The sequence below is a fragment of the Bombus flavifrons genome, chromosome 8 (assembly GCF_040668555.2).
Source record: "Bombus flavifrons isolate JBK064 chromosome 8, iyBomFlav1_principal, whole genome shotgun sequence".
NCBI lineage: Eukaryota > Metazoa > Arthropoda > Insecta > Hymenoptera > Apidae > Bombus > Bombus flavifrons.
This window is the reverse complement of record NC_138449.1, coordinates 6,560,902-6,584,877: the sequence shown is the minus strand read 5'-3', so window position 1 is coordinate 6,584,877 and position 23,976 is coordinate 6,560,902. Positions and strand designations below refer to the sequence as shown.

Below are 23,976 nucleotides of genomic sequence, written 5' to 3'. Positions count from 1 at the left end.
GGACGGGCACTTACGAACGTAGCAGAAAAGTGAGATGGAAAGCGATGAAAGAGAAGGGGCGAATGTATGCGTGTGTGCGTGAAAGAGTGAAAGGGGTTAGAGAAAGAGATAAACGAAGGACGGCGCCATACTGGCTCCCCGGTACATAGTTTTCGTGGCACATTAGGCGATCTTTCTCTCTCGCACTCGCTTCCTTCGATTCGGTTTATGACTCGTCGATCGTCCGTCATATCGCATGGAAGCCTCTGATCGATCGCAAATGGTTTTTAGGTACGTACAACGATAGGCCACGTCTTCGTTGCTGGAACCGAGCAGACAGACACCTCTCCCATTGACACGGACCAGTTTTCCACTTCGTACCGGCCGAAAGAGGAAGAAATCGATGGTGGTGTCACAACAGACAACGTCCGAATCACTTTGCTGGCCGCGTATGTAAACCCTAAACCCGTGGAAAACGCATATCGGAAGTATATAGGAGGAATCGAACAGGCGCGCACGATGATTCTGCGCGTCTGAAAGTACCGTGTACGTAAGAGAGAGGGAACAAGATAGCTAGATGGATAGATAGTTAGATACGTAGATAGGGATAGATAGGACTGATAGAACGTGTGGAAAGAGGAATACACGACGTCGTTCGAGGGCTCGCGTACATATATTTACGTTCGTCGCGTTCGGTGGTGGATAAAGAAAAAAAAATAGAGTGACAACCGGTGATCTACGATCGAGAGTGGGGGAAACGTATTTCAATAGCGAGAGGAACACGAACGATGTTATCGTTCTTTGTCGCGCGTTTCTTCGACCCCTGATGACCAGTGCTCGCTCTCGGTGTAACCGATTAACAGACTCCCGCGAGTGTCTATCGATTAAACCGTCGGGAGAACAGCGACGGAGGAAGTGGTAAAGCCTTTGCAAAAGAAAGGAAGAAGGGTGTGGAAGAAAAAGAACGAGTGAGAAGAAGGAGAATAGGAGAGCGAATAAAAGAGAAGAAGATCACGGAGAGGATAAAGGATTAGAAAGGAAGAGGATAGAAAATTGGTGACGACTGTGAGTGGTCGGGTAGTGCGTGGCAAGAGAGAGTGTGTGCTCTAAACGGAGCACGTTGCAAAGGAGTAGCATCGAGGACGGGGGGTCCAGAGTGACATTGGGGGGGCGTGTGAGACTGATTTTGCCCCCCCTACCCCCTGTCTGTCGTCCGAAACTGTGACTTCATCGTCGTTAAGTCAATTTCTCGTTGGCGTTACAACGTTGCCGTTTAGGTGAGTCACATTCCATGAATTCTTTTTCCTTCGCGCAAATTCTGCGTACACTATCGTTCATAACTACATATCCGGACACTTCTATCGATTTGTACAAATTATTTATTTTTAAAATTTAAGTTATTTAAACATTAATAATTTAGTAGAAGTAGCACTTTCCACCTTTTTTTTCTAAATCAATAGAATATAAATTCAAGTTAGCTATTAAAGAACGATTGCTATGTACGTATTTTATCTCATATATATATGCGCACATGTTGCGTCGACACAATTATTTAGGTAATATTACTGATACAACTGCTACATCTCAATTTCTGTGTCTTTCAATAAAGTAACATAAGACAGGCAAAGGAAACAGTAGATAGTATAGCCGGAACAGACGTTATTACTAAAAATAAGCAAATTTTTAATATGAAAGAGAACTTCGAAAGTATAGTCGTATGATTTATAATTCAGAAATCAAAGAATCTGAATATAAAATATATAAAGTTTGACGATTAAGAACGCCAGTTCTTTTTTTATTATTGCATATAAATTTCCAAAAATCAATTTAACCTATGATGGTTATAAATAATAAGATCATCGCAACTCCATTTATACGATATTTAATTTCCTAATTAAAATACATATTGTCAGAAATATACAAGTGTTCAGATACTTTTGAACGATACTGTATACTGTATACCTCGACCTTCGTCGTTATATCCTTTTTCTCTGCGTTTCACCAGGCTTTATCTCTCATTCTTCGAATGCAAATCATTTATATTTGCAAAACGAAACGAAACGAAACGAAACGAAACGTGGCATTGAGAGTCCGCGAAAGAAATGAATTCTGGGATTGGTAAGGGGCGGGAGGAGAGGGTTTTTGTCCTGTGAGGTCGGCCGAACATTATGATAACGTACAATGTCGCGTCGGGATTCATTGTACGCTTAGTAACAGGCCGCGTTCACTTCCTGGCCAGCTCTCTTGTCCGCGTGGAGTAAGAAACAAACAGGCTCGAGCAGAGAATAGTTCTTCTTTAAGTGTTTTGTCTATACCTCCCCTGTTCTCTTTGTTTTCGTTCATCCGCACTCCGCGTCGTGTTCTGGTCGACGGTCCTCCGGCTGGCGGATTTTGTTCCTGCCCGGAAAAGAGAAAAATACGACATTGATTCGCCACCGAAACACCACTGGCTCCAATTTCATCGTGTTGCATACCACGTTGCACGTATCCGTGACTTACCCTCGATCTCTCTGTCTCCAAGTCGCGAACAAGGAGTTGGAAGGTTGTTGACCTTGCTAATTACACCCTGGATCGTTTCTGAACTCGTCGAAAACGCGTCTTTATTCTCTTGATCCTTTGTTTGTTCCAGTCTCTGGTTTTCTTTTCTGTTTCAATGTTGGAATCGATAATAACAGAATTGTAGGTAGATAGTAACTGCACTATGGATATTTGCGTTACGTCTTTATGAGTATAAGCAAAGAATTGGAGAAGAGAAATAGAGAAAAATATTTGTTTTGTCCATTAAATATTATGAATTTTATAATTCCGAATTATAAAAATACTAGGTACTTGCCATTTTTATGTAATCAAAACAAAATTGTTTTTAGTATCATCGTCTATTTTCTGTGTTTACATATTGTTCATTTCATTCGTCGACGAAAACGAAATAAATAAATCACTGCGTCTTCGTCGATTTCCTTTTGTTTGGCTTAGTAGTAATATTTCCGCGAAGTATCTTTCCATTAAACGTAGAATGTAACAAAGTAAGAGGGATGTAAGACTAAATATCCACCGGGTTGAAAAAACAGTGTTATTAATAGATAATGCAAGAACCGGCAGACCTTTGCACTCTCCTAATATTTTCTTGTAATTACGAGCACCTAATATCCTGCGCGTAGTAACGTATCTTCGTTACAGGGAATTCTACGTTACGCTTAGTCATACATAGTTTAACACGAGTACAACGATTTTATAGCGTCTGAACACGTATCATTACTTAAGGTGATCATTTTCAACGTTCGTATGCTTTGCGAGAATTACGCGGTTAATTTAATGCGTTCGGCGCGTCTTTGGGGGAATCTTGAATTAGCTCGCGCCCACGAAGCTAGTTACTTGATTTCGGTTACCTGATTCCGAGCAATTCCCGCTTCTCGGAAATACGCTGCGTCTTACAGCAATAAAACCATTCTAAAATTTTCCATTTCTTACATACAGTGGCTGGAGAAGCTATTTGAATATTTATCGCGGAAAATCTTTACGTGTGTAGTGCGCTTATGTGCGTTTATTATACGAGCTTCTCAAAAAACCAAGCTCCGCTTTTCATTAATTTCTTGACTTTATTACATAAGTGCACTTATGTACATTCTCAGGAAACAAATAATTCCATAAGCTCATTCATTGTAAGATTTTGTAACTTTTATTTACGCGTACAAATTCGTTTTAAATTTCACAAATATCAATCATGATAGTGTCGTCTTGTTCTAATTGTAGTGAAATTTCGAAGTGTTTTCTATACAAGACACATAGTATAAAAAGTTTCTATAGACGATCAGATACTTTTGTGAGCTGCTATACTTCGTTTCTTCTCGCGTTAACCACGACACGCTATAAGAATCGGAAGTTTCTGGCTTGTTTTATAGGTACGAGGCCCGCTCTATTTATACGTGATACATAACGTTTAACGTTGATTCGATTCGATTATTCTGTCGAACGGACAGACGTTTTTTACGCGGAAGCTCTTTATAGCCGATTGAATAAAAATCCAATCACTTTTCACCGCCTCCTCCCATTATAGTCTCCTTTTCCCTGCGTTCTTTTCTTTCTTCTTTTTTTTCAATAAGAGGAAACAAAATTCACTGGTGAAACGAATATGGCAGCCAGGCGAATTCATTTTTGTTAACGGTGCAATTACTTTCAAAATGATTGACGTCAAATAGTACGCGCTATTTGCGCGACCACGTTCGTCAGATTATATACATATTTAGCGATTGCCTGCAGTCTCTCTCTTTTTTATTTTACATTCCCTCCCACTCTGCCTCCGATTTTTTTCCCTTTCAAATATAATTGATTGACAGCGTGCAACGCTGAAATTCAATTACCGTTGATACAACGCTGGAGTACCAGTCGACTTCTGATCAATACTCGAATAGGACCGTTTTTCCGGCCGTGTTTCTCGCGAATAGAGACAGACATTGGTTAAAAAAAAAAAAAAAAATAAAACAGGCACAGACGCAGTGACGGATGTCGTTTCGTCGAAACGTAACCTGGGTCGTTGGACCACACCATTAACCCCTTGGGGGTGGTGGATGGTTTTGTTACAATCGTTTCAGGAAACGCTGGTCGGTGGTGGCATATTTTTTTTTCTTTCTTCCTTTTCCTTTTTTCGTGCAGAATCCAAAAGAAATTCATAATTATACGGGTTCGTTAGCGGTTACCCGGTATTCCGTTTTGAAGTTAATCGACGATGAAAGAATTTCGCTTGGGATCACGATGAGCGGGCTTAAAATACGAGCAGCTTTCGTGGCTTTGACCATTAAAAGCTGTACTGGCGATGCGGTTAACCTCAAAAAGTCTATAGTTGGGCCTTCCGTCGGCAACCCTGGGCAATTTCACTGGAGAATATGAGGAAGGATAGCGGAGGAACGAGGTCGGCGCGCGCGTAGGCATCCTCGTCCTTTTTTACTTTCTTTCTTTTCGCAGTTGCATCGAAAAGGAACGGTGTTGCGCGCGTCGTTAACGAAAGCAGGCCACGTTTCGCCGTGGATGAGGCTTGGCTTCTTAATCGCCTGACCGTCGCGTCGTTTCTTTCTACGAGTATTTTACTTTGGCATTAAAGAGGGAAGAAATTTAAATAAAAACGAAGGAAGAAATATTTTTAGGAATTTAGCTCGCTTCTTAATCGTTTCTTTCTAGTTTACTTTGTAATTGAAAAGAGGAGAAATTTGAATAGAGAGTAAGCAATATTTGGAGAATGAATCGAATCTTTTTATTGATTTTATTCCTTTAATTAATCGGATCGTTCGTATCGAATTAATATAAAAATGCACGTTACGATACTTTGATCGAGCAAGAAGAAAGGATTTGTTGGTTCTCGCGTGTTAAACGTTATTCGCGAAAATCCTTTTCAAATACCGTCCGTGTTAATCGGATCGATCGGAGAAAAAAAAAATATGGACAGGGTCATTTGGGGTCAGAGGGTACCTGAAATAACAGGAGGGCTCGTCGGATTACTCGATGTATTTGTTCAGAGGGTTCCACTCGTAAATTGTTTCTCTGGAGCTTCGCGGGGGTCTGTTACCATTCTCATAGTTTTGTTTGACGAGAAGATCCTCTCCGAACAACGTTGCCTTACATAATAACTATCGGAAAAACGGAATTCTTCAAATATTTGTAAACATCATTCTCTCTCATGCTCGACATGCATTCGTACTGCAACTCGTTCAGATTACTCATGTTACCTGATTTCAAGTGATTTCGATTCAAGCAACTTGAAACCTCTTTATCGCATGTTATTTATCCACTTGATTTGAAATATCCTTTCGTATCTCTATACTCGTCTTCATTAAAACCTCGTTCCGATTAATTTGAATTCATTTGAAAGTCCTTAATTCATTCGATCGCTGTTTATTTGATACATTAAATACATAAGTTGCAGTTTCACTATACATCTCATTACGGTGTTAATAAAATTCCAGAAACATAAATGTTCAAATATTTTCACGAGCCACTATGCAACGTTCCCGGAAGTTTAAATTTGATAGACCAATGCCATCTACTAAATTCCATCCTATCGTATCATCGAATAGAATACATCCAGAAAGAAGATATTTTCTAAATCCTATATCTTCTAAACGTTAAACCAGTACATTTCTAAGGAGAGATTTACCATCATCCTCTTCTTCCCACGTTTGGGCGATATCCATCCTCGGTATCATTGCACGTACGAACAATGAGCTATTACAGAGAGCGTGTAGAACATAAACATAACGTGGACCGATGAAAGTACACAAATCGTTAGGGAGAACAAGGCGTCTCGTTTAAAGTACAGATGAAACGACCTGTACCGCCTAGCTTGTACCACGGTGATGCAACTGGGCACGGCGCCCTTATAGAAAACGTGGGGCACGAGGAAGAATCGAGAAGAGTATGCCTCGTGCACGACGTGCCTCTCCTCTATAGCCAGTTATACGTACATACATATATAATATACATATATACATACCGCGTATACACGAGTCCTAGATTCTCGGTTTCGTATCCGTGAGAGAGAAGAGAAGGAAGAAACTCGCAGCACCGCCAGTCCCACGGAGCCTTCTCGGAGTGTCCTCAGTTATCTCGGCCAGAAGGGGGCCTCACCTCTACGATCCTCTTCTCCTGGCGGTCCCTTTCTCTCCGGGCCAGTCCTTTCGAATGCATCCATCTCGCTATACCCACCTCTTCCTTCTCGTTCACGTCGTTCGTTTTTTACCCCGCAACAACGTGTGCCCGTCCTTTTCGCATTTCAACGAACATCATTTCCTCCTTATTACAAAACTAATCCACTCCTCCCCCTGGTTTTCCTCTCTTTCTATCGCTTTCTACGAATCTCGCGTTTAATTCCGCCTCTGTCAGCGTATCTTTCTTCTCGTCACGACTTTGAAGTTCGCTTTAATGTATATGTATATCCGAGTTTCGTCGATAATGAGACAAGCGTTCGTCGTTTCCTGGGGATTCTTTCTCTCTTCTCAGGCGATTCGTGTTATCAACGTGAGAAAGGATTTTCATTTCTACCGATAACCGTGCAAGGAACGCCTCTTACAGATTGGTCTTACAATATCCTATGTATCGTCGAGTTAGGTGGTCCCAAGTTTCGATGCTAATAGGACATTTTATATTAGAAGAGATAGGAGAAACCTGGAGTTTTATCGCTTTCTTTCAGCTATCTCTGTCGTTATTCGTTCCATCTAAAATATATAGATTCAAGTATATACATAGGTAATACATAATAATATATTCATGTAGCAATTATTTAAATGCTCCGGATAAAACAGTGACTTGCTGTCACAGTGATATGCATTCTACAATAAAATATCGAATGTTATCATTATAAAACCACTTAAAAAGCATTTAGGACAAACGATTTAGATTTCTACGAAGTATTTTAGTATTATGCCAAGCAATTTCGTCTGGAATTACGAAGAAAATGGAACTATATCTGTTCAATTCCAACACCATACTTTTTCCTCCATACAAGAACGTACTGAATTTTAGAATTGCTCTCTCACAAAAGATGAAAATTGTCACTTACCGTGTTCTTCTCCTAGCCTTCGTATATTCCGAATTCAACGTCCAGGAACTGTATATCGATATCAATATGCCAGCCACATTTTTTTGCCTTTCTGTTCTTTATGGATCGAAATGGAAAAGTTTAATTAGACAGCGGACGAGTTCCAGAGGAAATTACTCGACTGGTTTTAATATCCTCTGCGTGTTCGGCGAATTCCAAAGGAGACCGGACCTAAGGTATACCTCGCGACCTGACCTCAACCTGTTCGACTGTTCGGTACTCCTGTTTCTACCGGTTTTTTTTTCTTCCTTCGCCGGTGGACCAACACCAGATCCCCCTGTCAGTCCCTCGATTCTTCTTCCTCGAATCTTTCTTTTTCTCTTCTTTTTTGCATCGGAATTCATCTTTCAACTATACGTCTTCGTTCTCTTTCGTCCGTGTCCTTTTCGGCTACCTCGGCCCTTCTCTTTTTCCAGCTGCCTTCGTTTTGCACGATCTTTCCAAAACATCATTGTACCGGCAACTATTCCACGTTCCATTGACTGCTGTTTTGCCTGCTTTATTTTCGTTCACACACGCGAGGCGTATGAGACGATCTTAATGCGAAGTTTCAGCTTTCTTTCGTTATTTTTCGACCACTGTGGTACTCGTGTTGCTTTGGAAAGTAGTGGAGCCATAATTTTCTCTCTATACTGTATCGTTCTTACCGTTTTACTATTTATTTATTACTGTACTACTTATTTATTTATTCCGTAGGTTATCAGTGGCGACATTTAATTTCACAGTGGTATTGTTGGCTCATAAGCGATTCGCAATAATTTAGTTTACTATTTAAGTCTATGCATACGTATACTGAATTTTTACGTAGCGCAAGAGTACTCTCAATCTATCTATATATATTGTCCATATTTTAACTAAAAGTTCTCAACTTAAAGGATCAATGTGTCTTGTCAATACAAGATTGTCGATTTTGTGCAATGATGTTGGCCAACTTGAAATATTAACAGTGTTATTGATTTTCTGAGGAAACTCTAATATTTGTGTGGATAATATCTATATAGTATTACATATATAGTAATATATATTATACAGTATATATATATATTACTCACCTTAAAACGTATCTCGTATTTTCAGAAAAAGTATTAGGTCGTCCGAAAAGTTTCTTTCGTTTCATAAGGAAATAATGGGTGCACAACATTTTTCGTTTTATATTGTTTTATCGAATTACGTATGATCCATTTTCTTCTATCAAGACAAAGATTACAACGTTCGACAGATTAGGTTTCATGTTTGTATAAAGATGCGTCGTTGTAATAGACGTGTCTGTAAAAGGAAGACACTTTTCGACAACCTAACAGGTCTATGGATGTTAAACTCGATCATCGACGATCCAAGAAAAATCTCACTCTTGAATTTCGTCGGAAAGAATTTTTGTTCTCATTGCAAGTGTTTCAAATTTTGTCCTAATTTATCTAAAGCCTAACATAATAGCGGAGAGTTCATCCTTCATCCGTTTCCTCATTTTTAGCTTAATCTACACGTTTACGTTAAAATTGATCGTTCCTCCGTAGGTAGCTTCTTCTAGCTCCTCTTATATTTTTGCATAGTCTGAATAAACGAAAGACATAAAAAACTATGGTGGCTGATTGACAAAAAATCGTAGCTAACAATCTTAGAACAAACTTCTTATACATAAAACTACTTTGAAACCGATGTAGACGTACATCTGCCAATTACGAGGTAGAGGCTCAAACTCCAACCTAAAGTCAGTACAGAGATGACAAAACAAAAATAGCATTACGAATCCATATAGAAATTTGTAAAATAAGCTGGCGCGTGCTAGCACTTTTGTTCGTCACCGCGTGCTCCGAGAAGAAAAATCCAGCGAATGTAGAACGTAGAACGTTGAAACGTCAGAAATGGTGGTTCAATGCGTGGAGGATAGAGTGGCGGGCATGGTTGGGATACATTCCGGCTTGACCAGCCGCAGAATCGTCAACTATGACGGAGGTTGAAGCTTATCTAGGCTGTTCCGTGGCTACGTAATGACGAAACAATGGCACGTCTTGATCGTGCATCGGATATACGTAATCGTGGCTGGTTCGGCCAGATTTCACTCAACGCCCGCTCCTTGAATATGCAATAGCTCGACATTCGCTGTTTCTGCACACGTTAAAGGTCTTGATACTCCGGCATGATTTATGCTCGTGAAACGACCAAAGTCCGCTCCGTTCGATTACGTGCGAAATATTCCTCCAGGCTCTCTCCAGACTTTTCGAATAATTTCTCGAAATCTTCTTTTTTGTTCTTTATATTTTTTTTTGTGATCTATCGTACAACGATACTCAGCACAGACCGTGATGAATTAAATTGACACGAATGGGAGTAGATCCAATGGTGTATCATTATGATATCGTATTTAGCTTATGCCGTTAAATTTGTACGGTAAAAGTAAAGAGTTCTTCCAATCAATCAGCCACCAAAGTTTTCTATGTCTTTCTTTTATTCAGACTATGCAAAAATAAGAGGAGCTAGAAAGCTATCCGCGTTCTTCTGTGATGTTCAGCGATTTTCTGGCCAGGTTGTTGAGGTGATTCTTCAGCCGTTATTGATATAACTCGGCTGTGTCTGAAGATTTCTTCTTTCACCGTGGATATATCGGTTCCTTTGTTTATTTTTTCGTTCCGCAAGTACCAGTCTACTTTCAAAATGGCTCTCGACTTTTTGTTTTGTCATCTCTTTACTGACTTTACGTTGGAGTTTGAGGCTCTACCTCGTAATTGGCAGATGTACGTCTACATCGATTTCAGAGTAGTTTTATGTATGAGAAGTTTCTTCTAAGATTGTTAGCTACGATTTTTTGTCAATTAGCCACCAAAGTTTTCTATGTCTTTCGTTTAATAGCTCTATTTTTTTATGCGGACCAACGTTTCCATATTAAAGTTTCCTGTGTAAGTGTACTCCGAGATATCTGGTTTTAAAATTAGAATTTTGCTTTCTTAGTTTGAACGACGTCGTGGCAGTTAGCTCGTTGTGAATGGAGAAGAGAAACATATTCAATTTTCAAGCACAGCGTGGTAGTGTAATGCGCATAAAATCTGCGAATCACGAGCTCTTTTGCTTTGCTTACCGTGGCTCTATAATGCAAGAGGTGAATCGTTTAACATGTGACGGAATTTCATGCAAACGCCGGCACGAGAGACAAGAAAGGCGTGTCTCGGAGCATACCGTACCGAAAAGGTTGAGAAACGAGTCGCACGCCATTAGGTAACACGCTAATCCGTTTGCATTAGCGGACACACAGGCTAGTTATCGTATTTCCGCGATTTTGTGTTTTAAAGTTTTTAGAAATCTTCCGCTAATTTTTTTTTTATTAATCTCTAAGTTTATCTTTTTTAGAATAGAACATCTCAGTTGAAGGTTTAATTATGTTGCAACATATAAAAAGTCCGATTTTTGTAAATTACGCTGTGCAATTACCTTCTTCAATTATTTTTGAGAAGCATCAATTTTATAAGAAGAGGAAAATCCTTTAGTATTCGATCTTCCTCGTACAGCACGCGCAGTATCATTTTTGGAGCTTACAGCGAAAGAAAATAGATTTCAACGATATACCTAAATTAAATAAAAATCCCACAGCGAATGGATATGCATTAAAGTTCTATTACAGTCGAATGTCGCAGTGTAAAGGTTAATAGAATGACAGTCACAACTGGACTGCGAATGTTTATGCAATTTCATATTTTTTACGAATGTAACCCGACAAAAGCAATCTAAATAGCAATTTGTTCCATCTATTAAATATTATACCGAGGGCTTATACGAACGTTCTATTAAAAATCGGCTACTGAACGTTGATTTCTTTTACCGATTAACGTACAATATTTTTGATTACAAAATTTGTTACCTTAGAGAAGAAATAAATAAACGCTACGAAATAATAATTTTCCAGCAGCATATCTTTTTTTCAATATTCGCTGAATAACAGAGCATTAGCTTTCTTATGTTCTCCTTGAGAACTTTAAACGCACTTTTAGATGAATTCTAAAATAAAAATTTCACCCCTAACATCGATCCTTAATATCTAATAACAGTTATTAGAGTATATTTTACCGAAGAGAAGAAGAAAACTAACGATACAAAATAGTACTATTCCCAGTAGTATACTCTAAATTCACCAATGCTCGTCGAATAACAGAGAGTTTGGGTCTTCTTATGTTCTCTTCGATGGCCGTCGGTATTCTTCTACGCCCACTCTTCCCATCTACCTGTCTCTTTCCGATGCTTTCCCTTCTTACGTTTTCTCCTTTTTTTCAACAGCTTGCTTTCTTCGGTCCAGTCGCCGTGGCTCGTTTTCTCATTGTCAGCGTCTGTCTCCCTGTCTCTCTCGCTTTTTCGCCGCCTCGTCGTCCTCCCGGGGCCTTCTCTGGCCGCCTGTAGCTCTCCTGAAACTTCTCGTTGCCCCTTCCATAGGAATTCTCCTTTTCTACGGTCTTCCTTGCCTCGGGCTTTCCAAACTTCACCATCTTCTCTCGTGTCTGAAAGGAGGAGGTAAGGAAAGGGATCTCCTCCCCTGTTGTACTTCTTTCTCTTTTTTTTTACTCTTTCTCGTTTCGTTTTCCTCTCCTTATTCCGCCTTGATTTCTTGACTCCTCGGATCGTCTGCTTTTCGTCCAGACATCGCGAGAATTCTCGTTCGTTCCATCTGTTCCTCGCTTTGTTCACTAAAAGGCTCGATACGATTGACAATAATTTTTGTAACAGCAGTTACTCTATCATATCTTTAACAGAATCAAAGAATGTACATTCTTGTTCACAAGTATCGGAACAGCTGCCGTATTCGTACGAAATTAATCCAAATTACCAAGGGAACGATATATTGGAATTTTCTACTCGTGCAAGGTTATTATCCAATGCGTATATGAGGTGGACGGTGTAACGTGTTGGTGGGTAATTCAATAACGAGACGAATTAATTTAATTAACTATATTTACAGATATTTTAAAATGTAGAATTTAAAGTTAATCGTAAGCGTTACTCGCTTGATAATACTCGTTATAAGATTGCGCGATACTGCGGTACTGATACTAATATTCATTCGCACGACTGACTGACTGACTGACTGACTGACTCGATACTAATAATAATTCGTGCGACTGACTGACTGGAGAACTTGGTCGTCTATTTATACTGGTTGGGGGGGGGGGGTACCGAAAGGTTTGAACTTGTCGCCGGTTATAGGTTGCACGTAGCAGCGAAATTGCTCTGTCTAGAGTTTGTTTATTGCATTATGTGCGTCGTACTGTATTAATCCTCTGTGGCAAAACATCTATGTGAGGCATCTTCGTATCGAAACGTCCTAAAACGCATATGCCGCTACATACATTTGCAAGAATTACAGTAATATCACAGTTACAATAAATTGTACAAATGTGTCGTCCTCCGCAGGACGAGCTTTTCAACCGTAGAATCGAATAACAACAAATACAGTGGTAATACGAGTATCAAAATCGAACAAATGTGGAGAAAAAACCGATGAGCTTTATCATACCAAATCGATGAGATTATTATTTTAATATCAATTATACAGATTCTTTCCAATCCAACATTTCGAATAAGATAATAATTTTTAAAGGTTTTAAACAATTTCTCAATAACCCGATCCCCGATTTTCTGAACTTTTCCTAAGTGTTCTAATACGTACGATTCTTGTTCTTGTTCTACGCTTGTTGTTCTTAAGGAACATCGATTGGCGCTCGTCGTCTTGCAAATTCACCGTAACCATTCCATCGTAGCTCCGATGGAAAACGGTCTTATCTACAGCGATCGCGTCTCATCGATTCCACGGATCTGTCTTTTTCCGTGGATCGTTCCATTTTGCTTCCACCCCTTAATTTTCCTCCTCACGAGAGGAGAGAGCGGGTGCACCGCGATTAAGACAAAATACAACGGATCCATCGAAGCGTGGAAATCGTCGGCTTCCAGCTTCCCTTCCTTTCCTATCTGCGCGCATCTTTCGAGCCGTCTAACGACGAAACTTGTGGTAATTGGATTTAATGAGCATTCTTTTCCTGCTCGAGATGCCGATACACCGAGAGTCGAGCCCGTTTGGCCCCGTGCTCGTTCGATTGTGAAATACTCGAGCACGCTTTGCTTGCCACGCTCTTCTGCTTGATCCGATGTAACTAACTTGCTCGAACTTAGAATCTTCCAATGTTCGTAATATACGATATACAGGATATTTCAGAGCGACTACAGTCAGGTAGATTATTCCATTGGATCGTTCTTAAAATAAATTGCTTTGTTTCTTTTCTTTTTTTTTTATTTAGATGTCATATTTTAAGAGCTAACTTTATTCCAATTTATAAGATTGTTATATCGCACATTTTAACGGTTGACATTTTAAGCTCTGTTTAGAAAAAAATAATTGTTATAAGTGGAAAAGCAAAGCGTGCATTTTTGTCATACTTTTATCGTAAGGTATTATTCTAGTAAGGTATTAGGTCGTCCGAAAAGTGTCTTTCGTTTTATAAGGAAATAATAGATGCACAACATTCTTCGTTTTATATTATTTTATCGAATTACATATGATCTATTTTGTTCTATCAAGATAAAGATCACAATGTTTGATAGATTAGGTTTCATGTTTGTATAAAGATGCATCGTTGTAAAAGACGTGTCCGTAGAAGAAAGACACTTTTCGGACAACCTAATAGAAACGCAGTGCAAGGAAGGAAAAGGAAAATTATGTGCCATGTGTGGATAGAGATCTCAAAGATGCATCGCGTTTTGGAAGGTCAGTCGAGGCTGATGAAGATCAAATAATAAAGACATTGATGGAAGCAAATCGTCGCATAACAACACGAAAAATTGCTGCGAATTTACATGATTTAATAAAACTGTTTTTCTTATTGCTCGCTATTTCCAATCTGTGTGACGCAAGAATTTTTAAAAGTCGCGATAGCTGACCGTTTGGTAGGAAGCACTGACCTGTTTTTTCTTAGATTGTCAAATAAAAACACAACCTAGTCACGTGGAATGCTTTCTATCGAGCTAATTGTGAGTATGCACATCTGATATACGATAGGAGAGATAATATAGGTCGTGCCTATCTAGGCGCCAGCACAGTTTATTATTACATACTGATTGATTATATTACTGAAATTCGTAACTGTTACAAAATTGGATATGAGCGAATTTACGACCTCGTGGATTTCGTATAACGCCTAGCGTAAATTATTAGTCTAATGCTGTGTGTAAGTGATGGCGCATTGGTTCAACATGGTTAACTTTCTAACTTAGACTTTCAACAAACTTTGTATTAAAGAATTAAAACTCACATATACGTCGATACTTTACAATCTTGTATGAAAATATAATCGTGCAATATAATTTATGGTCAGAACAATGTTAATGTATGGATAATCTAGAGTTTTGCCCAACTACAGAGAAAGATAGTAACAGCAAAAACGTATAAAACGAATTTCATTATAAGAATAGTTTTTTTTATTTGGATGAATTTCACAATCAATTCTCATTGAGAATTATAAGTAAATTTTTCTGACGTGCTAATATGTCGTGTTTAATAAGTGTTTATCGTGTGTTTGATTCTAGTTGAATCTAGTACTTAAATCTAAAGGGTAATATCTTTTTAGCCTGCGGATCTGATCCGACGTGTGAAGTAATTGAGTAACTGGTTGGCTTTGGTGGTTAATGATGTTAACTCTTATGTTATATCTATTACTGAATTTAGATATTCTTGAGGTGGCGATGTATTGTTTCGATAAGAATAGTTGTGAATATTTCGATTGAAATTAGAATAAAATCGTGGCAAGACATAGAATATTCTATTAAAATAGTCGTATCTTTAGATACATCGTAGACACAAATATATTCTCTCCCAAATTTCTTTGTGCAACGTAGCTTTCGAATTTAAAGAACTTTGAACTACTTTGTATATTTTCCTGTGTCATTACTACAACCACGTAATCATCCATAAACACCCACAACCTAATAGTCGCAATATCAATTCGAAATTACAAGCTTTAGCCCACGCAAGAAAACGCAAACGTACAGACACGACAACTCGCGAATCGTAGCTTCTAACTTCCTCTTGCCTTCGCTCGGCGCAAGTTTCGTCGTATTCTCCGCGAGTATTTCCTTAGCAAGACTCGTTCGGGTGTTCTGGTTTCCGGTCGCAAAACGGAAAAGCGTGTATCGAGCTCCGAAAGGAAACTATACCGAGAAACGGTTGAAAAAGTTTCCCTTCGCCGTCTTGCTTCTATCCGGAGCAGGCTGTTCAAGTGGATTATGTATCCGGCGGTCGTCGTATACATCTTCCGTGGAAAGTTTCAACCTAATCGCGGTTAGATTGTAGGAACGAGGCGAAGGATCTGAGGACGGAGCGGGCGAAGAATGAGCGGCCTCTCGGTACCTTGTGATTTATCGTCTTAACGCGCGTACTGATTTATTATCTCGGGAATTGACCTTAAGACGGCCGATCCTGGCCCGTCTGGTCGACGTTCATCACCGATCGGGCCTTCTCGATAATGTCGACTGCACACGGCCAAGGAAATCATTGTTCTTTTAACGAAATTACATCTATGAGGCGCGCGGCATTTAACCCCTTTGCACTCTGGCTTTATCTCGCGAACCAACAACTCACCTTTGCTCTGTAACGACTTGTAGCCATGCACTATGGTGAGGAACTAAGCTAAGGTTGGCACGTTTACCTGCTGAAATTAGCGTACAGTCTTGTTTCGTGGGTAACGCGTGTGAGAAATTGAGGGGTGTAACCCGAGTCATTGGTTTCTTTTATTTGAGGTGTCTTTTTGCGCGGTTAGGTGTACACAAGGTGTTCCTTTCGAGTGGATACTTGCTGGAGAGGAATTTGGTACATACAGGGTGAGGTAATAAGATAGTACAACCGGGCAGTGGCTGATTTTACGTGAAAAAATAAGTGGAAGACGTAGAAGGACATGTTTTCACGCGACGCTTCGTTGCTGAGAAAGTGGAGTTTGAAAATTTGTCAAGTATACCTCGAATACCGGCTGAATACTGGGCAAGTATGAATAAATGATCCACAGGAGGCTCTTACACATGAAAATAAGTAAAACGCGTAAAATAAAATTTCCCAGTTTAAGGCCACGTTTTCAAGAAAATGAAGTTTAACCGAGTTTAATTACGAAGTGGTCTTGTACACGCGCATGATACATTTTCAAATTCGTTTCTCTCGAAAATGGAGCATCTCATGAGAAAATGTTATTCTACGTTTTTCACTTATTTTCAAAGGTAGTTTAAACCCCCGTCGACTATTTACTCTTATTCCATTCGAAATGAGCTAAATTAAATATACTTGTCAAATCTTTAAAGTCCATTTTCTCGAAAAAGAAATATCAAATGAAAAATTGCCAAGTTTGTTTCTTACTTTTTTCACTGCACTGTAGAATCCTGCACGATTAATTCTACGATTATCGCCCCACCTTGTATAATAAATTTAAAGAGATATTTGTTACATATAACGAACAAAGACAGAGAATTTTATTCGTTCTGATAAACTATCCAGATCTAATTTTTTATGATCCAGCTATTTCCCGTTTCCACTTTCTTCCTCGTTTCACCGCAAGGTTTTTCGGAACGGAAAGTTGAAAGTTAACGGTGCACGAGATCACGAACCGTTTAGATCGATTCGTGTAATTCATCGCAACGAGGACGTGATAGTTCGCGTGTTTGTCTCTTTTCTTCTATTACTCCGACCTTGTTAAAATTCTTCAATTATATTATATTGCACGATTATATCATTGCATAATACGATTGTTCAGTTATCTTCTAATTAGGTGAGCTAGTTAAAGTCTTACTATGTACTATATACGATATATTGTACATACATGCTAACAAGTAAAGTTGTACAAATGGATTTTTCGAATTACAACTGCTTGTGCTATGCGAAGTAAAATTGTGTAAAAAGAAATTACATAACTTGCCACTTGGAAAATTCAGGCGAACGGCGACAAGAAATGTCAAACATCTCTTTGTTCGCGAATTCTACCGTATTCCAAATGAGAAAAAAAAAGAAGAAGAAAAGAAAATTATGCGAAGGTCAAGCCTACGTTATTCTTCATATCGATCAAAACACACGATAGCAGAGAAGAAGAAAATGATCGTGATTAATTTCACGCACGCTTACGATCTACGCTCAAGCACGTTTCTATAATTAACCGCGTTGCATTTGATTCGCTGAAACGAAACGTCCTTGCGGTCTGACTGTACCACAGGTGCCCACATAGCATAATTCACAGTAAGAAAGAAAAATTCATTCTGTACACGTGTGTTTCCTCTCGAGTGACTCGCTTTTAACAACGATATTTATCTTCGTAGAAATTGGAAAAAGTAAGTAAAGAGAGAAGAAGAAAGTAGCAGCGAAAAAGAGACATTTATTCGAGTTTGCCTACGCTTTTACAACGGATAGGAAATCTTGCGGAACGGTGATCTACCGCGAGAGCTGAGATGAGATACGAGTTCGCGTTGAAATGTTGCCCTCTAAAATGGAGGCGACGTAGCCGAGGTGAATCTCGTGTATATTTCGTCATAGATTTTACTTCGAACTTCCACGGCCGAGTTACTTATACAGTCGAACTGCGAACCTCAAGGGAACAGCTAAAATCTCCGAGTTATGGAGGTTCTGTCTTATCGAATTTTTCGGGTAACAGAGGATCAACAAACGAGAAAGACTTACAGAGACTTTGTACAAGGATTAGTATTATAGTTATATAGTATTACTTATAGTATTAGCACATATGAAATATCTTCTTTTCGAAGTTTCAATTTGATTGATCGGTATTACTTAATTAAAAAATAATTCTATCGTATTATCGATTGTCAGTGATATTACAAAAGAGAAATTTCCTATAAATCAGATATGCGCAATGTCAGAAAGATTTGCAATAAAACTACGCGAGCCTTGTTAGTGGTTATTATGAATAATCAACATAAAATTGAAAGTTTGTGGAATTTAGCACTTCAAGATGGTTAAAGATATCGTTTTTCTTTATCTTCGAATTTATTGCAATGTCCGTTTATCCAATAGTTTAATTCCAAACAAGTTTTGATATTATTGGATTACACTTTGAAATTGTCCTCTCGTAAAAAAAAGACGATCCTCAATTTTTCACGAATAGATCGTGATCACGATCGAATCGAGTCGAGTTTCGTTGTAGCATCGATGAACTTTCAAAATTTCATATAGTACATTTACAAAGGTTTCTACAAATGTTCGAATACCTTCGTGAGCCACTATACATACGTTTTAATTTCTCAGAGATCTTTATAGTGTGACGAAAGAGAATGAACAAAATTGCCCTCTTACCGAGTTTCCAGTTACAATGTTCTACTGCAGTTTCCAAGTTGTTCGTATCATTTGCCCGTGTCTGCGGACCTTTTGATCTGTTTGGATTTCATTTGTGGTCGCGAGGGAGAGAACCCGGAATTCTCTCATCTAAAACGACTCGCCTCTCTCGTTCTCTCTTTTCACCCCCACCCGCCATACGCTTTCTTGACTGTTTTCTGAAAAATTCGCTACCCTTAGGCTGTCTCCTGATGACATCGTGCGCTCCGTTTCCACGATCTTCGTGTTACGGCCTTCTTCTTGTTCTTCGCATCCCTCGTGCGAGTCTCCTCCTCGACGTTAAAGAGGCAACCACGCCGTCTCTCATGAGCGCACTTCCGACCGAGCTCGAAACGCGCACTCGACCTCGTTCCGTCCTTCGTTTCTTTGAGCAAAAGATTAACGCACTACATTTATCGCGGCCAGTTTCTTGGGAAACGCCTATGCCACGGGTAACTCGCCCCCGGTAATAACCTTCCACCTGTAATGGCCGATTTCGATCACCGACCAGCAAACCTCTACCGGGGCAGTAATTATATGCAACTTTGTTAAATATCTTCGCTTCTTTCTCATATTTTCTCTCTTTGTAATGCTCTGTACGGAAGTAGTGCGTTCGCGTTTATTTTTCGACTCGCAATTCGTCTTGCCAGCTAATGGGATATACAGGGTGTTACGAGAGAAACAGTGAACCCTTTTACGTTCAATTTTGGACGTACGTAATATGGTGTTTGGATGAGTAATTAATTAATTAAACGGTAATTGTATTTAACGACTAGATGGGGGAAGTAAGATAGATCCACTTTTCTGTTTTTTTTTGTATTTTGTGTTACGTATAGCTGAGTATTATTGAGACGTTTTAAGATAGTTTTGACATTGCGAGATACCTTTCGTCGAACCTTTTTTTAGAAATATCTTTAAACAAGCATATCGTAAAACTTGCCGACCGTAGAGTAGCTGTTATATAATATGGTGAATCTGCGTATATTTGTCGCTCAGGGCTGATAATATAGACATATACATATGGTGTGGATACATATATTTCTACATATTTCACGGTGTAGAAATCCTCGTAAAGGAAATTTCTGCATTCGGAGATACGTATACATATCAGTTTGTCACAAAAGAATTAAAAAATATTTACATGTATTATCAATAATGCAATTAAAAAATTACAAGTTACAATGTACAAAATATAATATACCATGTACAAAATACAAGAATATACGATATACAATATACAAAAAATTACAATATACGATTTTATCTTTTGGTGCTAGTATTACGTATAATGCATCGTAAGATATTACAATACGATAAAATTAATTTTTTTTATATGTCAGTAACAATATGATTTGTATTTGTAGAAAAATCCGAGAAGAAGGTAATGTAAATGCAGAATATGGTGGCCCAGTAGTTAACACTCCTGTCACGTTAGTGTAGCTTTCTCGATGTTCACGATATTAACAGTAATATCAATAAAAATAATGTAGTATCTTTAGTATGTTTTCGTGTTAACACAATGTATTAAGAGAGAAAAAGTGAAAAAGCATGCGTCAGCTGTCTTTTTCGGTCGTCAACGTCAGATTTAGAAGCGTGTCCAAGCAGATCAAGCGATTAACTATATTAAAATCGCGATTAGTTGCAGGAAAGTTGCAAGCGGCGAGCGTCACGAATCGGATCGTTAGACGTGTTATATCGTCGTAAAATCCTCTCGGTTGGTTTTTACGACTCGTCGCTTTTGTCAACGAGATTTCGGGTCCCGCGACCTTTCTACTCTTTCTTTTTTCCATTTCACCACGTAGCGAACAGTAAGCCTGTCTTACTTCGTTTCTTAATCCCAATTCACGTTTGTCGACATATGTTACCTCTGTCGTCTTCATCCACGCGATAATATATCCGACCGCTTGTCTTTCTTTATTACCACACGGCAGGGTTTACAATTAAATTGACCCGGCTTCGTTTGTAAAATTTAATCGACTGCCTGAGAACTGGTCGGGCGAGATTCAAGTCCGAAAAATCAGGATACAAAGTGGCCGTGACATTCCTTCGAATTAAAGCGGGATTACAGTAATTTACGTAACTGTTTACGACGGTTAATTAAAGTAACGATGAGACCCGTGAATATAAAGGTGAGAAAACCGGTGATTATTCGGGGCGTATGTTTTGATTAAATATATTAACCCGATTAAAAAGCCGACCGCGGGAACTATTATGTGTAAAAAATATTACATTAAAGGAAAGATATAACGTTAGATGATCGTAAGAACAAATTGGATTACATGATAGCTAGATCCTTTACGTTGATGTAATACCGTCTGAGACATTTAGTTCCGGTTTATTTATTCCGTTAGATTACGTAAGAAGTTCGTCCGTATTTCGTTAAAAAAATATGGAAAATTGTTAATTTTATATAATTGAAGATTACTCGTAGACAACACCGTAAGTGTAAAAATATAAAAAATGTTGTCTTTTTATCGTACAGTGTTCTACATGCCAGTGGGAATGTACTGTAGCGTACAATTTAAGAGCAGTTTCTGTTTGTAAATAATTACATGTAATATTGTAATACATGTAACATTGCCTCTGTATAAAGCGATATAAATGCCATTAAGTACTCGAACACATAGATATCAAACGTCACGAATTGTATAACGATTCTCACTCGGATCATCATAAAATATATTTTTGTAATAAAAATTAAAAGATTCATCGCCTTGAAAAATATGTTTTTTGCCTTCTATACAAGTTATCTAGCGACAAACAGGATCGACACTTACAGTGTTTGCAAATTTCAATGAATTGCACATTCAGTTTCCTCTACGAGTAAGAGGTGGCGCGGCTTTTCTACAAATACAATTCGTTTTCCTATGAATTTTCACTGTATCAGCTCATAACATAGAAACTTTCCCGATGCATTTGGATTATTTTTTGTACGCTTAAGATCTTACAAAAATCAAAAGAAATCAAATTTCGAGAATAATTTTAAGATTTGTTTTTTCGCTCCTAGAAAATTTGACGTTTGCCACTTAAGTGCTGTCTTTTGTTCTTTATGCCACGTACGAAAATTCCTACGTCAAACTTGTTATAAAATCGAATGTCACGAAAAATCGCTCCTCGGTACTAGCCAAAATTTATGTTACAGCTGATTCATGAAGAAATCGAATTTAAAGCGTTCTCAACTCAAACTGGCCAATTAAATGGCAATCCAACCCCGTAAATTCTCCATGAACGCCCTCGCAATTTTCTCACCACCTCCATTCCACTTTTCTTTTTTTAGCGAATTATGAGCTCATTGCTTTCTCCGGTTCTTCCATATCTTTTATATTATTGCCTGAAAGACCCTCTATTATTTCTGATGGTTTTGGATGACTTTGACCGGGTACGTTCTGTAGTTTATCACTTTAAGTATCATTTTGAACCAATAGAAGAAACGAAAGTATTTTTTTTATGATTTTAATAAAGAATTAAGTACAGTAGAGCCGCTCTTATCCGAATAACATAATATTCTAACGTTTTATATTTTCGCCCGAACATGATATTATAACATAATAATATTTTCTTAATAATAATGTATTATAATAATAATAATGTATTCTTTCTTTTATTCGATCGAGTGAATTCTGATTTGAATGATTTAGTATGAAACTAATAACTTTCTAACTGTCGAAATAAAGCACGATATAATTAATAAAACTCGAAAGTGGTGTAAGCGTAACGGAATTAACGAAGTACATGATGTCAGAGGATCCACAATCGCAGACATTAAAAACCAAAAACGTGGTACCGAAAATTATGGAAATCACATAGATTCCACAGATTCTGGCTACAGTAGAAAAACTTTAAGTAAACCTAGTGCAACGAAATGGTTTCGTAGCAATAAAAATGATAATAATGACAATTTATACGAATAAAAAGCAGAGGTGTCTCCTCATGACGAAGCGTTCGTGGCATTCGAAAAAGAGCTTCGATAATTAGAAGTACAAAAAGAACGTAATTCTATACAATTACTTATGTCGAAGAAATGATGTGACTTAACAGCTAAAACGATATGTGATCCACAAATATTTAAAGAATCCATCAATTAATCTTAATCTATATTCAAATAAATGAAATATCATGTCAAAAAAGTGACTGTTCTATTAAAAGTCCATTATCCGACCAAATTTGTCTTCCTGTTAATTCGGCTAAGGGAAGTTCTGCTGTACTTAAATCAAAATGTTTTTTCTTTAATATTAAATAATGTTAAATATTAAAATTGCACCGATACTTCGCCACAGCGGAGCTTCAGTATTCTAAAGTTCCTTTCTTTCTTGTTTTTTTTTCTAATTTATCGCAACGAAAGCTCGCATGGAAGCTTCTTAATCCGGGCATACGCGTCGTCGTGTCGAGCCGGTTTTACACGTTGTCGCCGTGCAATGCGAGCAAATCTCGTTTTCACGTGCGCGCACGTGGACGATGGCAGGGGTTGGACGCGTGTTTCCAGCTTTTTCTCGGCTGTGCGGGTCTGGGAACTCGCGTTCCCCGGCCTAACGTGAGGCAACTCGAGCGATGTAAACGCGCGTCAATCCGTGACGCTGCGCCGCGCCGCGCCGAGCCGAGCCGGACGTCGCGTCGCCTCGTTTTGTTTATTTTTCGAGGAAAGCGGCGCGCAGCACGTGGCGGCAGCTTGCAAATGACACATGTACACACGCCACTCCCCGTGTATCTCTCTCCTCTCTTCGTTCCCCTCCGACGTACACGCTGGTTACGTGCACCTCATTCATGCGGACCGATCGTGCGGGACAACCGCTTCCATCCCCGCAAAAAAGGCCCGGATTCTGCGACAATACCAGTTCGACCCGCGTGAAAACAACCATAGCAACCTTGTTGGGACAGCTTGCGATGGATTTACCAGGCGATCGTTACCAGAGATCCGTGGATCTAGCGAGGGTCGCGTATTGTTGCGTTTAAAGCTTCTCGGCGACTTCTCTCTTTTTTCCTTTTTTCTTTTCGCAAATTAGATCTGGAGCGGTACACTGATTTTTTTCGAGCTGCTACACCATGGAGAGTCTTTTAAAACCCTGAATTTCATGAAACGCGTAATTAG

The 23,976-nt window shown here is 38.8% G+C and overlaps 1 protein-coding gene across 1 annotated transcript in view; it reads left to right on the top strand.

Annotated features, from left to right (window-relative positions):
* Positions 1-588: 588 nt before the first annotated feature.
* The window catches only part of PlexA (plexin A), a 423,502-nt gene continuing 400,114 nt past the window's right edge, over positions 589-23,976 (top strand). Inside the window, exon 1 of the mRNA XM_069117972.1 lies at positions 589-1,256. The gene's annotated coding sequence lies outside the window, so the exon portion shown is untranslated. The remainder of the gene's footprint in view (positions 1,257-23,976) is intronic.